Raw genomic sequence first — 15,733 nt, 5'->3', positions numbered from 1 at the left:
AGGAAGGCTCTCTGAAGTGAAAGGGGAAGAAATATTTTATTTTAATTTTTTTTAATTTTTATTCCTTCTTTAAGGAAGAAATATTTTATGCTTAGGGTGGTGAAACACTGGAACAGGTTGCACAGGGAGGTGGTAGATGCCACGTCCCTGGAAACATTCAAGGTCAGGTTGGACGGGGCTCTGGGCAACCTGCTGTAGTGGAAGATGTCCCTGCTTACTGCAGGGGGGTTTGGACTAGATGACCTCCATGATCCCTTCCAACTCAAACTATTCTATGATGTTTAGAGAATTTGTGAAGGAGGGGGAAACCCTCAGATTTAGAGTTTTATGACCCCCACAGTGAGCACATGCAGACCTCTCCTTCCCATCCACTGCTTGCTAAGATCCTCCAACTCCCTTCCCAAGTTTTACATGTGATGGATGTGAAAAGCACCATTTGTCTGCTGTGTCAAGTCTTGCGAGGGCAATGCCATCTCATCAGGGTGCCCCCATGTCACGCAGGAAGCTGACTGGGCATCAGCCTCTACCCAAAGCTCTAGGTTGGGTTTGGGTGTCTTAAAATCATGTTTATCACTCACATTATTAACAAGCAGGCTGTCATTGCCCAGAATAGTCATGGGGTAGGGTGTCCTTCCCAGGAGTTGCAGAAAACCATGTTCAAAACAGCTCTGTTTAAAGTAGGACATAAATTGTGATTTCTTCACAACTGAAGAGCTGCCACCTCCACATAGCTAACTAGCCATCCTCTGCAAGAGCTTTACCATTTTAGATAACTGCTCAAGCATCCATCAAGCCAGACCAAGGTATAGACCTGCCAGTCTTAAATCTTAGAATACATAACCCAGGCTGAGCGTCCCATATCTCACAGGGAGAGCTAACACCATAGAATAATAAAATCATAGAATGGTTTGAGTTGGAAGGGACCTTCAAGATCACGGAGTTCCAACCCCTCTGCCATGGGCAGGGACACCTTCCACTAGACCAGGTTTCTCAAAGCTTCATCCAGCCTGGCCTTGAACACCTCCAGGGACAGGGCATCCGCAGCTTCTTTGGGCAATCTTTGGGCCATCTCCCTGCTTGTGTGCATTCAGTTGCACACAGAGCATAGGGATCCCACAAGGAGCAACTAAGTCTTGTTCTGACCCAGAAATGCCTCATCGGGTGTTCATTCAAGACACAAAGGTCCAGACCAAGAAGGGATCTGACCTTGTATCATCCAGGCTGGTCACCCCTGTTCACTCACTTCAAGAGTGCCTTATTTCTTTGCTCAGCCCCATAAACAGAGGATTTCCCTATCAGACATTGTTATGTCTGAATGAGTTTGAGTTGTGGCCTGGTAGAGTGCAGAGGAGACCATGGAGGCTCAAAAAGCAATTACCCAGGAGCTGCCAGGTTGGGTCTTGCTCAAGCTCTAAAAGGACACCTTCTTCCCCTTAATTTGGGGACTGAAGGACTAGCACAGAACTTTTTCCTTCTTCCTTCCTCATCTCCTCTGTCCAAATATTTGTGCAGCTTGCCTGTGGCATTTAGAACAGATAAAATTATCTCAATTAAGTATCTCCACTGTTCTCCTTTGTTCTCTTTTTCTTTCTGGCTCTTTCCTTCCAGGCAGCTGGAACACATTCTTTAGATACTCTTTAAAAACAAAAGGAAAAAAAAACACTTACCCCAAACACCCAACAGCTAAGATTCATGCAGCTTCAGTTAAGCTTTATTTAGAAACATGGATGAAAGAGATGATGTGAAAAATATGAAAAGGCCCATTGCTCCATTGTTCATCCATAGGAATCAGGAGAGTATTCTTACTCACCTACTCCACCAGTCATCCCTGTGCGGATTACAGGTCTACTGGAGGTGTGGGAGAAAGGGCTACAGGATTCTGCACTGATTTTTGTGCTGTGCTTCAAACCGTGAGATAGGAACATGATGGTGCTGTTGTGCTCTGAGATGTTCCCCCTGCCTGTCCACATGTTCATTGTAACAATCTCTGGCCCTTTTTATTGACCTCCCAGAATTGCAAATTCCCTGACAATCTGTTCTGCGAGAGAAAACTCATTCCCAGAATCAAATCTGGCAGCTGTCTCATCCCTGTGCCTGACAGCATGAATCACCAGAGTTAAGTAATAAACCCATTTATACATCAAGACACCATCACTGTCCAAATAATTATTCTTACACTTTTCAATGTGAAGTCAATTACCTCGGATTCTGCCTATGCTGATCTTATTCCCTTATTTTGTTCCTTAATTTTCCTCCCAGTAACTTCTGAATGTTTTGCAAAACAGAGAAAAACTTCAGAAGGGAGTTGGGATGCTAGGCAGAGTGAGAAAATATTTCACAACCCTGAAGAAAGGGTTGTTTACTACTAATTTTATGAGTTTCTGGGAAACCTCCCATGGAATCTTACCAAAGCTTGTTTGGCAAGTGGATTGCTAATGAGGTAGTGTGCCACCTGGTTTGTGTATTATTATCTTACAAATATACTTACATACCCCTACACACTTTAATGCACCTGCTATTTTTGCAAGGGTTTTCTTGGTGCTGTTTTTCTTCCTTCTTAGGACTGATTTTATTGCTCTGGTCTACTGACAGTTATTAAAAAAGTGATTCCTGAGTGCATTTGGTTTATCCTTCTGAAAATGAAGTTTTGATGGGTTGAAATGGCAGTGGGCGATCCATCTCTGAAAGAGAGAGCTGGGGAAAGCGTAGTGCGTTGTGAGTTTGTGGAGGCAGAGTAGGACCTGCACATGTTATTAAGCCTGGGAAAAGCAATAGAACTTGTATGCTGAGCAAAACTGCAGGATTGCAATATTCAATAATTGGCACAAAACAAATTTAGTCTGAGATTTGTGTCTCTCAGTGCTTACCTCCAAGAAAAAACTCAGACTAGACATTCTGCTGTTTGGTCAGCCTGGCTCCATGCATGACACAACCAAGGAGATGGCCATTGCCCTCTCTTTTTTGCACAGTAGCACTCTCACAATGCTAAGAAAGTTCTGCCTCAAATGCCTTCTTTTGTCTGACTGGAAACAAGAATTTGATGAACACAGACTTCTGCTTTTCCAAATTGCCCCATCACTCTGAGTGAAATATATCTCAGGTCTCTCTCTTTGTGTAACAGTCACTAAAGCAAAAACTGAAACCTAGTTTTCTCGGAAAAGAGTGATTCAGACTTGAAGGAGAAGTTAAATATCAGAGCTGGGGGTTGTTCTTGCTGTGTCTCCCTGTCAGTGAGTATGTGAGTGTTTCACTACAGGGCAGATCACAAATTTTCACCCCAATCCAGATAACTTCTCTTAGGCAGGAGCAGGACCACAGCTGCAATCCCTCCATCCAAGTTACATTCTTCAAGCATGGGGATACTGCGCACAAGGACAGCAGTCTTTTTATCCATAGCCCGGACTCTTAAGAGCAAAATCGTAAATGAAAATTTTAAAGAACCCCTAGTGATGCTAACCCCTACTGACCCTTAGGGTGAGCTAAAAATCTCAACATCTTTTAGACATCAGACTTAAGGAGGGACAAGGAAAGGGGTGTGTGACTATGTTGTGGTTTAACCCCAGCCTGCAAGAAACACCACACAGCCACTTGCTCTCTCCTCCTGATGGGATGGGGGAGAAAATTGAAGGATTAAAAGTGAGAAAACTTGTGGGTTGAGATAAAGACAGTTTAATAGATAAAGGAAAATCTGCGCACACAAGCAAAACAAGGAAATCATTCACTGCTCCCCATCAGCATGAAGGTGTTCAGCCATCTCCTTGAAAGCAGGACTCCATCACAGCTAATGGTTACTTGAGAAAATGAATGACATCACTCTGAATGTCCCCCCCCCTTCCTCCTTCTTCCACCATCTTTATATTGTGAGCATGACATCATGAGGTATGGGATATCCCTTTGGTCAGCTGGGGTCATCTGTCCCAGCTGTGTCTCCTCCCAGCTCCTTGTGCACCCCCAGCCTCCTTGCCGGTGTGGTGAGAAGCAGAAAAGGCCTTGACTGTGTGTAAGTACTGCTCAGCAGTAACTAAAACATTCCTGTATCATCAAGATTATCAAATCCAAAACATAGCCCCATGCTAGCTACTACAAACAAAATTAACTCTGTCCCAGCCAAAACAAGCACAGACAGGCATAGTTCGGCAGACAGGCTTCACTGACTCTGTTTTTGAAAGATGCATTTATCTCCCCAGAATAACAACGGAGTTATCTCAAGCCCCAAATTCCATCCTCTTTTTTACATCCCCTTACAGCTTTTGCAGTAGGTAGCAAGCACCCACAGTCCCCCTTGTGCCATTGTCTCATTCTTTCACTAACATATTAAACTGCCATCAAACTTGAGGTTTACAAACATAGTTTCTTGCCTATTGGAGCCTTACATCTCAGACCTACTGCTGCTGCTGTTAGATATTTTGTAGAATTTTTTCAAGCAGTCCATTTTTGCTAATAGGCTCACTTGGGGGTCTGTTGAACTGCAGGGAAAATGGAGACAAGCAACCTTCCTGCTGGGAGACCTTTGCAAACCTCAAGGAGCCTTTTTCAGAAACAGGAGTTCCATGTTTTTAATGAGATCATTTTCAGAAAAGTCTGGAAAAAGACAAAGAAGAGAAAATAGCGACAGCAAAATAGAGATAATTACTAAAAATGCTTCTCAAATAAACCAGAAGCCCACTCAGTGTAATGAGACAGAAAAAAAATCAAGAAAACTAAAGGAGGAACGTGTGCTTTATTCGGCACATCAGAGCCAAGTCCGTATGTTAAAAGCAAAAGCATCTTGACCCTGCGGTTGTCTGTCACTCCCCTGGTGCAGATAGCTGGATTAAGAGTGGAGAAATAGGACAAAACCCCATCAATGGCATAGTTTGATGCCAGGCAGACTGCAATGAAAATTAAGATTTATGAGAAATCTGATGTGCTGAGCTGGGTAGAAAAGGTCAGCTCACTGCACCTACATCTGGTCAATGAATTGACTCCCATTAAAAAAAAAAAAAAAAAGAGTGCACCCAGAAAGGGGTGATAAACCGATGCTGGCTCACAAAGGTTAGCTTCATGCCTCTTGACATGGCCAAGCACATCAGCTGTTGGGATGAGCATTCAGTGGGAGCCTTCTGCATGACTGTAATGCAATAACTTTGACAGCTGGATCTGGCTGATGCCAGATGACAATTAAAAACAAAACAAAACAAAACAAAAGAAGCAAACAAACAAACAAACAAACAAAAAACCCACAGGCAGATCAGCTTTGAGTGATAGGAAAATTGGAAGAACAGGAGGAGGGAACGTGGGGACAGAGGGATCTCCTGTCATCTATTGACATGGCGAAAGCCTCAAACACCTGTGTGGGAGTGGTAGCTCAAACAGTTGGTTGATGACATAAAATGACACCTCCAGCATGTCTCTGCCCATTGTGCCAACATGGTTTAACAGGCTGACACCTGATGTCTTGAGAAGCCAGGGCATGAGTATTGGAGGTGACAGAGAAGATGTACAAAAGAACATGTAGCTCAAACCCCAGTCTGCAACATTTTCCGTGAGTTAATACCTACAAAAGAGAATAATAACAGGAAAATAAAAACATAGTTTTACATCACCAGATACACTCCTAATTCCAGAGATTTGTGGCTAACAACCAAAGCAGGTATTTTCATATTTGCTTACTTTTCTTGGAGTCTTTTTTCTTCCATTAAACTGCTTAGTCACCTTTTGGATTGTCTGTACACTTCAGGGATCTGTAATATCTTACAGCAGCGAGTTGCACAGATAACCAGATATTTTGTGAAGAAACTTTTTTTCTTTGTTCTGAGCTTGGCACTTGCTCATTTCAACTGATAACCCTTCATCAGAAGACATAATAATCAATCAACTCCTAGTGACTTCTCTCTAGATCCTATAATATTCTTTCTTTTAACTTTTCTTTTTCAAGCTTGAATAAACAAGGTTTACCCAGACATTCCCTGTCTGGAAGTGACTTTATTACCCCTTTCCATTGGTTAGGTTTTTTTTTTTTTCACATCCTTCCTGGGATGAGGACACCAAACCAAAGCAGACAGTATTCAAGATGTAAATGAAACATGAGATTTGGTGGGGGGAATGAGGACAGGTGAGAGAGGACAACAGGCAACTTTGGGTATGGGGAACCTACACTCTACAGACCCCCTGGTGCAAAGGACACAAAAATGACCGGAGGAAACTACCAGAAGGAAATCAAAGGTGAAGTACAAGGCTACCTATTGGAAAGTTTCTGGCATAGGGGTTCAAAGTTGGGACAGAGATGGAAAGAGGGACAGTCTCACTGAGGGAAATAAGTGTCACAGGGACAGTGTATTTTTCCAGCAGGAGACCACGGTGGGTATCTGTCAAAGAAATTTTCACAAATCTCTGCATTTGCACAGTGCAACGCTGAGCTGGACATGTGTGTGGTAGGGAGAGGTATCCACAACTCTGTCTCAAAAAAGAGCAGCATCTGCAAAAAGCAGAAATTTTGACCTGCTCACAAGGCAGCTAGAGCAATCATCCCAACTTCATGCCTCCTTCCACTTCATTCACTCCCCTAGGTCTGAAAGAAGCCAGAAGGACTGATTTAATTTCTCCCTCTTCAGTGAAGGAAAGTCTAAGCTTCCAACTTCTTCCATCCGGCATGTTAAATTGGCAACATAAGTCTTCCTTCTGACAAATCTGCTTACAGAGTTTTAGCTGTAATGTTTTACCATCTGAATAAGCCAACTTCCCAGCAAGTCATCTTCTCAGATTTCTAATTTAACTGCAGTGTAACACTTCCTTCAAGACTGGTTCTTTATCAGAAACTTCACTTAATCGTTTCCACCAGTGCTGCTACCATTTGGAAAGTGGCGGTGCATCTCATCTTTCAGTAGGATTTTTGTACCCAGCTGAAGCTTCAGTATTTCCAGCAAGGCAGAGTGGGTTGTCAAATTCCACAGTTCTTCCTGTCTGAGGAAAGCTACAGAACTGCTTTGGTTTCCGCAGTCACTTTCCTTGACAAGGAGAAAGCTGGTGAAGCAAAAAACGGGACAGCTGGAAGGGCAGAGCTAAGACATGGGTGAGCCAGGCTTCCACACAAGCTGACCTGGCAGATCTTCCCTTCCTAGGGAGAAACCTGCAGATGGTTGTCTTGTCACCCATTCACTTACAGCCAACAGGGCATAGATGATGTAGTCTCTGTGAAGTGACATCTTAGTCCAACCTCTGAGAAAATCTGCTTGGAGGGATGTCACCACTGAAAATGTGTCTGTAAGAATTATTCCTATCTAGTGCATTTATCAACCAAATCCATTCTCGTTCAACAGTCTTGGATAATTTTTCACCTTATTGGTGACTGACAGTTGATGTTTGACCCAGGTGTTTAAACATAGGCTTAAGCATTGGTGGTAGATCCAGAGACAGATACTGAACGACCAGGTAGAGATGTTCCTTCCAGCTTCTTGAATATGGCTCAAGGAGAATGAACTGCAACCACACTCACATAATCTCCTACAGAGCATCTCTCTGTGCCATTTTCAGAGACAGAGAGCTGGACTAGCTGGACCATTGATCTGTCCTAGGAGGGCACATTTTATATTCCTAGGTGCCTGGTGCTTTTTAAGAGGCTCAGGAGCATTCAAGCCATTGTCAAAGGGCTGGAAGATGTGAGATGGGTCATGAAGAAAGCCTACAGTACTCTGTAGGAGGAGTTGTGGGACAGCTGAGATTGCTTAAAGTGTCACAGATAGTACTGAATATATATATTTAGGCAACTTGAATTGAGTCCTTGCAGTGGGATTGTATCTGAGATGAAAGGTATGGTTCAGTTGCCTGCAGGACAATCGGTAGGTCAAACTTCACCCAAATCCCAAAGGCTTGAGGGGTTTTCTAACTCTGGACATCACTAGTCCCTGGCTGTTTTATTTATAGGGGCACCACTTCTGCACAGCAGAGTAAGAAGGGAGGTTGGGACAGTAGTGAACACAGGGGAAACAACAACAATGTCAAAAAGGAAATCATAGAACAGCATCCCTGCTGTGTTCTCCCAGCTCCTAGCCATCTGTAGATTAAAGACTTCTCAAACTAGGGAAGAAGAAGGATTTTAGGGCAACCTGTGTGTAGCACTTTCTGATGAAACTCACTCTGTGCATTTCTCTCATTGCTTCTGAAACCCTTTGTAGTTCAGCCACACACTTGGAGAGCAGAAGGCTCAGGGCAATCTCATCAATGTATATAAGTATCGGAAGGAAAGGTGTAAAGAAGATGGAGTCAGGCTTTTCTCACTGGTGTCCAGTGATAGAACCAACAGTCAAGTTTCCACCAAGCCAGTGTCAACAATAAAGATCTGAAAGGTAATTATGTTCCAAGAGATTTTGTGAAAATCAGTGTCACAGCACAGCTGAAGTAGCTCAGCTGGGAGAGCGTTAGACCGAAGATCTAAAGGTCCCTGGTTCAATCCCGGGCTTCAGCAGGCTTTGTGTGTAGCTTTCGTATGTCCAGTGCTGGGTTCTTCAGTACAAGACAGATGGAGCTACTGGAGAGACTCCAGCAAAGGGCCAGGAAGATTATGAAAGAACTGGAGCATCTCTCCTATGAAGAAAGTCTGAGAGAGTTTGTCAGCTTGGAGAAGAAAAGTATCAGAGGATATCCTGTCAATGTGTATGAATACCTGAAGGGAGGGTACAAAGAGGATGAAGCCAGGGTCTTTTCAGGACAAGATGCAATGGTCACAAAATGCAACACAGGAGGTTCCCTCTGGACACTAGGAAATAACTTTTTTATTGTAAGGGTGACTGAGCACTGGCACAGGTTGCCCAGAGAGGTTGTGCAGTCTTCATCCTTGTGGATATTCAAAAGCTGCCTGGATATGGTCCTGGGCAACTGGCTGTAGGTGGTCCTGCTTGGGTGGGGGAGTTGGACCAGATGACCTCCAGAGGTCCCTTCCAACCTCAACCATTCTGAGTCTATGAAAGAGGTACACAGTTTTACAGTTCAAGAGCTTCAGCAAAAATGGTGAAATAAAGGGATTTTTTTATTCCCTCAACCTTCAACTTCTTGTTCCTAGTCCTATGTCATGGAGTGCCCCATAAAGAGGTAGCGATGTTGACCTACTGTTGTATGGGGTCATGCAGGAAAACAAAACTGTGATTTGGGAAAAGGAAAAATACACTGTCAAAAAGAGTTAATTTTAGTCTGAATCACAAGTGACCTTGAAGCAATTTCTCTCCCAAAAATTTGTCTTTTCCAGGCTGAAGAGTTCCAGTGTGTCTACCTGTTGCTCATAGGGAAACCGCTCCAGATCTCTGATGAAGCTTTCTACCCTTTCATGAACCTTTTCCACTATTACACTGACCTTTATAAAATGATAGTTTTCAATGTATGGGCACCACAAAGAGTTCTACAGCTATGTAGCTACATTTTGTGTTTTGTTCTCCATCCGTTTCTGACTAATTCCTGATCTGTGGAGTCCTTCAGGCAAACAGCAGAGGCAAGACCTGAATTGCTAAGTGCTCAAAAAAAAAAAAGAAAAAAAGTGAGAAGTGGTGAACCTTTGAGTATTGATTTTTCAAAGATCAGCTTCAGACTCTCTTGTTGATCCAGTCTCTCCTCCACAAAATCGCAGAGACCTCTTCTTTGTTCCTTTAATTCTGGTGGTGCTCTTTAATCTCTGAATGTAACCCTATCAGATCCTGCAGCACTTCCAGGAGATGACGTCCCTGATCAGGATGTGAGTAACAACTTGTGCGTAAGCCAATGACATCACAACCTAGTTAAGCCTTGAAGAGATACCATGGGTCCTGCTGGACACATACCTCTATCATCAGCGACCACCCACCAATAGGTAGGGCCAGAACATGCATTTCCCACCCATCGCTCACCCGTCACTGCCCTTTGCAGACCTGATGTACTCAGGCAGGATCCTCTGGCCCCAAGATGCACCAGGTAGAATATGCCTTCCCTTTGAGCCTTTACTCCTCCTGTCTATGTCTGCATCTAAATTTGGAATGAGCTTCCTGGTGCCCAAATTGGATGAGGGTAGGTCATATCCCTGGCATGGTCCATGTGCAGGATTAAATTACACTAAATTGGGCATATGCCTGGGGCCTCATTTTGTTATGAAAACTGATCTCAGGGAGTTGTGTACATCGCAGGCATTGCCCTCAGGTTTAAAAACAGCTTACACATTGTGGCTATGTTAAACTGGTCTGACCTCATCTACCACACTGGAGAAATACAGCCCTGAACCCTAAGGGCAGAAGCAAATCAGACACCAGGCTCACAGATCATGAGTCAGAGAGCAGTGGCGTGACACAGGCTTAGCCTTCAAGCAGTCCTGCTAAACAACATTTTTGACCTGGTGCTAGACTCATAGTTTAACAAGTGTGATGGAAATCTGAATAAGGCCAGTGCTTGAGCTTAAGCACTGCCCAGCGCTCCTCCACACTGCTTAAATGTGCCAAATCCTGCCTTCCCAAGCATTGTCCAGACACAGTTCATAGATTTAGATTAGATATTAAGAAGAAATTTTTTACTGTGAGGGTAGTGAGGCACTGGCCCAGTTTTCCCAGAGAAGCTGTGGATGCCCCATCCCTGGAGGTGTTCAAGGCCAGGCTGGATGAGGCTTTGAGCAACCTGGGCTAGTGGGAGGTGTCCCTGCCCATGGCTGGGGGGGTGGAAGGAAATGATCTTTAAGGTCCCTTCCAACCCAAACCATTCTATGATTCTAAGATTCTGTGATCGTAGGGGGCAGGAACCGTTCCCAAGAGGTTGTTTGGACACAATGAATCTATTTCTGCTGAGGCAGAGGGGAAGAACAGGTTTTAACACCATGACAGATGTGCCCTACCAGACATTCTTAGTCCCATCGTGCAGGACAAACCATTTACATTTGCTTTTGGCACTACAACTCTCCCTGCACAAGACTTGGTGTTTCCCATCTCCTCTCTCCTTGATGGGTCACAGGCACCCTTATCTCAGGTGGTCTAGGAACTGCCACAATGAAGATAAGAATTTGAAGTAGAGCTTTATTATAGGTTGCTGAACTGATAAACCACAGTCAGATGCGGAAAGTCTCTGAGCTGAAAACTGTCAAATAGTGAGAGAGATTTTGGGGGACAGAATAGATTTGCGGGGGCCGGGGGGGGGGATATCATGCGCACTTTCCCTGTTCTTACTCCTCACTGGACAGTGTTGGGGGATGCATGGCATGAGCCAGCACCGTTGTTCTCATGGAGGTGTCAGGGACCTGTTCACCCCTAACACAGCTGCAGTCCAGCACAAGGAGGTTGCTGCAATCAAATTATATTGAAGCCTAATCCACAGCTGTGGGAAGGCAAAGGCAAGACTCTCACTGATCCTAGCAATCAGGCCGTCATATTCACATTGCAGAATATAATGAAATCCCCACAGACCAAAGCACAATGATGTCAGAAATAATGAGAGCCATTTATTTGCCTTCTCCTTCTCCCAACAACCTGGTCCCCTCCAGGCTGAAACAGCTTCAGCTCAAGCCTCAGTGACAAAAGTTGCCAAGTTTCCCTCTGTGTGCCTCAAGGAAGGGTTAAAAAAGACCCCGTGGTGCTTGCTCACAGAGGGAAGGTGCAGGATGAATAACAGTGGTGGGCGGCAGGAAGCACCAGGGAGGCTGCCCTGCCAGCACCTTCATCCCACCCGCCCACACTCAGCTGCCTCCTCTCACCACTCTTCAGGTCCCTTTGGCACCGGAGCTCCCACACTGATCAATCAGTGCTTGTCGGACCCCGATGACTGTCTTTTCCTGAGCCCCTGCTCAGCTCTCCCCCACAAATGCTCACAGCTCTACCAGTGTCCTTCAGTTCTGATTTTCTGCTTTTTTTTTTTTTTTCCTAGTGATTTCTGCCTCTTAATGCCTAAAGTCCCAATTTGCTGCATCTTTGCGACACCTGTCACTCCATCTTTCCAACCAAGAGCACTGGCATGGATCAGTCCGTATGCATCCACCCTGACTGCACAGACTACAGCTGTATCTCACTGCTGCTGAGATGTGAGATTCTGCACTGAAAGATCAGCCAGCTAAATATACGGGAAATCCTCAGCAGGAGCTTAAAACCTTTTCCTTTAGGAAAAAAGAAAAAAAAATAAACAGAAAAAAAATTCCAAAGCCCTGCAAGGCGTGTGGTTGCACAGAGAAACCGTGGATGCCCCATGCCTGGAGGTGTTCAAGGCCAGGCTGGATGAGGCTTTGAGCAACCTGGGCTAGTGGGAGGTGTCCCTGCCCATAGCAGGGGGGTTGGACCTAGATGATCTTGAAGGTCCCTTCCAACCCAAACCGTTCTATGATTCTATTATTGTATTTGGTCACTGTAGGAGCGTGACTGGGGCTGTTAATACACCTGGGAAAGTTCCCACTGAGTGCAGGTCACACCAGGTGACATATGCAGTGCTTGCTTAGTTCTGTTTTATGAGATCAGACAGAAGACCCCCCAGACCTCTGATTTGCAGACTGAAAGTCATTGCTGCAGCATCAATACAGCTGCCCTGATGAGAAGGTCAGGCAGGCATGTTTCCAGAATCATTTTCTCTATTTTGCTGATTGTTGTTGTGATAGTTTGCATTCCCATGTTGTGCTTCTGCTATTGCTTTCTTTCTATGTTCTTGTAGGACCTACTGTATTTGTTGAGTTAATTGTACTGCATGTCTGCTTTGTCCCTTGCTCTGACAATGGCTAGCTTGAGGAGAAGGCAATTCTTTTATTCGTGCCTCAATTTCCTGCATCAGAAAATTAAGGAAATACTCCAGAGTCCTTTGTAAAGCTTTCCAAGATCTCATGGAGAGAGCTAGCTGTAATGGAGGCAGAGTCAGACAGCACACACAGACAATAAAAGATATTGCCAGCCCTGAAGATTAATTTTCTAAATTACATGGCAGCTATAAGATGGGGAAAAAGAAAGGATTATTATTTGCATACCATGGGAGCAATTACTACTCCAGGCATAAAGACATTAAGGCTTGGTTCGTGCTGCAGTGCAGAGCTCTTGGAGGTGGAGCAGCACTGTGACGTAAACACACAGCTTGTATGCGGTCGTAAAGGTAACACACGCTTTTGTGCACCTGGGTAGAGTCCAGACCGTGATGAAGACCATCCGTGCCTGCATTAAGAGACGCATCCCTCGGTCCTTGCATCAGTGAGTGACAGGAGCTGCCATCGCGACCCTTTGACAGCAGATTTGGTCTGCGGAAGTTCAGCCCTGCCCTTTCTCATCCCATCTGAGCTGGTGGGGTTGGCTCTAATGTCTTGTAAGGCAAAGTCTGAATTAACCTCTAAGGCACCAATTCATAGAATCATAGAATGGTTTGGGTTGGAAGAGACCTTAAAGATCATCGAGTTCCAACGCCCTGCCATGGGCAGGGACACCTCCCACTCAACCAGGTTGCTCAAAGCCTCATCCAGCCCGGCCTTGATAACATCCAGGGTTGGGGCATCCACAACTTCCCTGGGTAACCTGTTCCAGTGTCTGACCACTCTCACAGTAAAGAAATTTTTCCTTATATCTGGTCTAAATTACTCCCTTTGACTTCAGAGGGAGCCTGGGGTAACCAAGGTCTTTACTGCTGAGGAGCTGAAGAGAAGTTCTGCCCCAAGGAGCTTTGGGCAGAAGTCCATGACCTGGGAGCTAACCCTTCCCAATCCATAGGGGAGTTCAGCCATTCCTAAGAGCTCAGCTAAATAGTCAGCTTTTCCAAAAACTGTGCTTGAAGCTGCAAATCCATCCCTGTCTGCTTTTTGCAGCGGGAGCTGCTTGGATTTTGAAAGGCACGAGGTCCTACTTCACCTGGTGAACATGATGTTGCACATGACTTACACAGAGTTGGTCTTCGGATGGCAGATATGAGGATCAGTGCAGTCCTTCCATTCAGGTCACCTGACAAGCCCCTGGAAAACTTAGAGCTAGGATTTCTTCTCTCTATCTAAACAGTGTCCTTAAATCACCATTGATCATTTGTCGTGAAAAAAAATAAAAAACACTAAAAAAGGGAAAAGACAAAAAATTCCTCTTTCAGATGTAGCAACTGTCCAAGGCTTGCCCTGAACACTAAACACTGAAACTGGAGAATAACAAAATATTTTTTGTGCCCCAGCTCAGTTCCTCAGAGGTACTAAAGTAGATAGACAGTCAAAATACATTTAAAGGTCTTGGCTTTAATATCTATTGCTGATTAATTAATTGCAATTTAGTTTTTTATTTGAGCTGTTAACTTTTGGGGCAACGGGTTATCCTTTATTTTCAGTTTGAATAACAGAGCTTGGTTTTATTTGTGACTGCAGGGTGCTAGTGGAGGAAAAGGAGCAAACACGAAGCTGTGTTCATTACAAGTGGAAGTAGGCTATTTAAATATGCAAATTGTGTTCCAAAAAAGCCCAGAGAAAGAGGATTGTGAAACTCCTGCTGTCACATATGAGATACGGAGATTTTAACTTCCCTGCCAAGGGTGGGGTTGAGTCTGGGGACAAGGCTGAATACTCTTCTGTCTGCCTTTGGGTTCACCCAGGAGCTGACAGATTGGGAAGCGTTCAGTAGTCCATGCAGAAGGGTAGGTGGCTTTCACTTTGGTTCCCAATAAACATCTGCAACACAGAAAACACCCTCAGCAAAGCTCTGCAAATTCAGGAGGGCAGATAATGTAAAAAATTACAAGAATCCAGTACTGGAGTGTTTTTAATTGCTAGATCTTTTATAAAGCTTTAAACTACACTTAGATCATCTTTTTAAGCTTGTGCTGCATGAGTTGGAAACTTCTCTTTTGTGTTGATCTGCGGAAATTCAACTATGTCCTATAATCCCTCATTACAAGCAATTGGAAATGTCTAGAAGAAAGCCTGCTGTGCTGAGGTGTTTTTTTTTCAGAAAGGAAAAAAAAAAAAAAAAGAAAAAAAAAAACAGAGCTGGGAAGATTGCAAGCCCCAGGAAAGCAGAAAACAGATAAAATTTTAAATAAGTAGAACAGCAGAAAGAAATGCAAAAATATTTTCCTAATGAGGCAGTTTACTGGCCATAATGAGAAGGTGCTGGACAGGTTTCTCATCCCCCAGGGATTTTGGTGGGGTTGATTCCGGGCTCTCATTTCTTTCACCTTAACACGGGGAAACTCCTCGACTCATTTTGAGTCAGTGTTTCTGCCTCCGATATTTTCATTCCAGCCTGGATACGTGGGTGATTATCTGCTCTAGTTTTCAAGCAGAAGTTCTCACAAATTGACAGAAGAGGCTTTGGCACCTCCGCAGAAGGAGCAAGAGAGAGGGAGAGAGAGAGAGAAGTATATGGAGGAGGAGAAGAAATGAAAACCATAAAATTAGCATAGAAAAAGGTGGCAGCTTTGCTTTCCTCAGACCGAGTGAGAGGCAGTACAGTCGCCTGCTGATTTTCAAGTCACCCCATTAAAGACCTTGATGGGTGGCCACAGGTGTGCTGGGCTGCCTGTTGCTTGAGGGAAGCTAGTTTTGCAGCTACAGTGCCAACCCAAGAGCTTGCAAAAGTCGAGTTCATACTTTATCGTGGCTACGAATTTGCTGTACAAGTTCCACAGTGTTGGAGCCATCAAAAAGAAGAAAAGCATCTGTAAATAAAGCATAAAGCCAGGGCTAGGAGGCTTGCAAAGCTACTGGGGATGCTGGGTTTTTTCAGCCCAAAGTTTTTTAGGCTTTAAGGTCTCAGATCATCACCTCTAGCCTTAAATATTTAACTGAAGTTTCTAGGTTAAGAACCGTTTTGTTTCGTTTTTT

At 44.3% G+C, this 15,733-nt stretch overlaps 1 non-coding gene across 1 annotated transcript; it reads left to right on the top strand.

The window, feature by feature from the left end:
- Positions 1 to 8,370: 8,370 nt before the first annotated feature.
- On the top strand, positions 8,371 to 8,443 carry TRNAF-GAA. Its single transcript has one exon. It is a non-coding gene; the product is annotated as a tRNA-Phe (tRNA).
- The last annotated feature ends 7,290 nt before the right edge of the window (positions 8,444 to 15,733 follow it).

Source organism: Pterocles gutturalis, unplaced genomic scaffold, assembly GCF_000699245.1.
Source record: "Pterocles gutturalis isolate BGI_N339 unplaced genomic scaffold, ASM69924v1 scaffold9943, whole genome shotgun sequence".
NCBI classification, from domain to species: domain Eukaryota; kingdom Metazoa; phylum Chordata; class Aves; order Pterocliformes; family Pteroclidae; genus Pterocles; species Pterocles gutturalis.
Note: the sequence above shows the minus strand (reverse complement) of the source record. Positions and strands in the feature narration are given on the sequence as shown.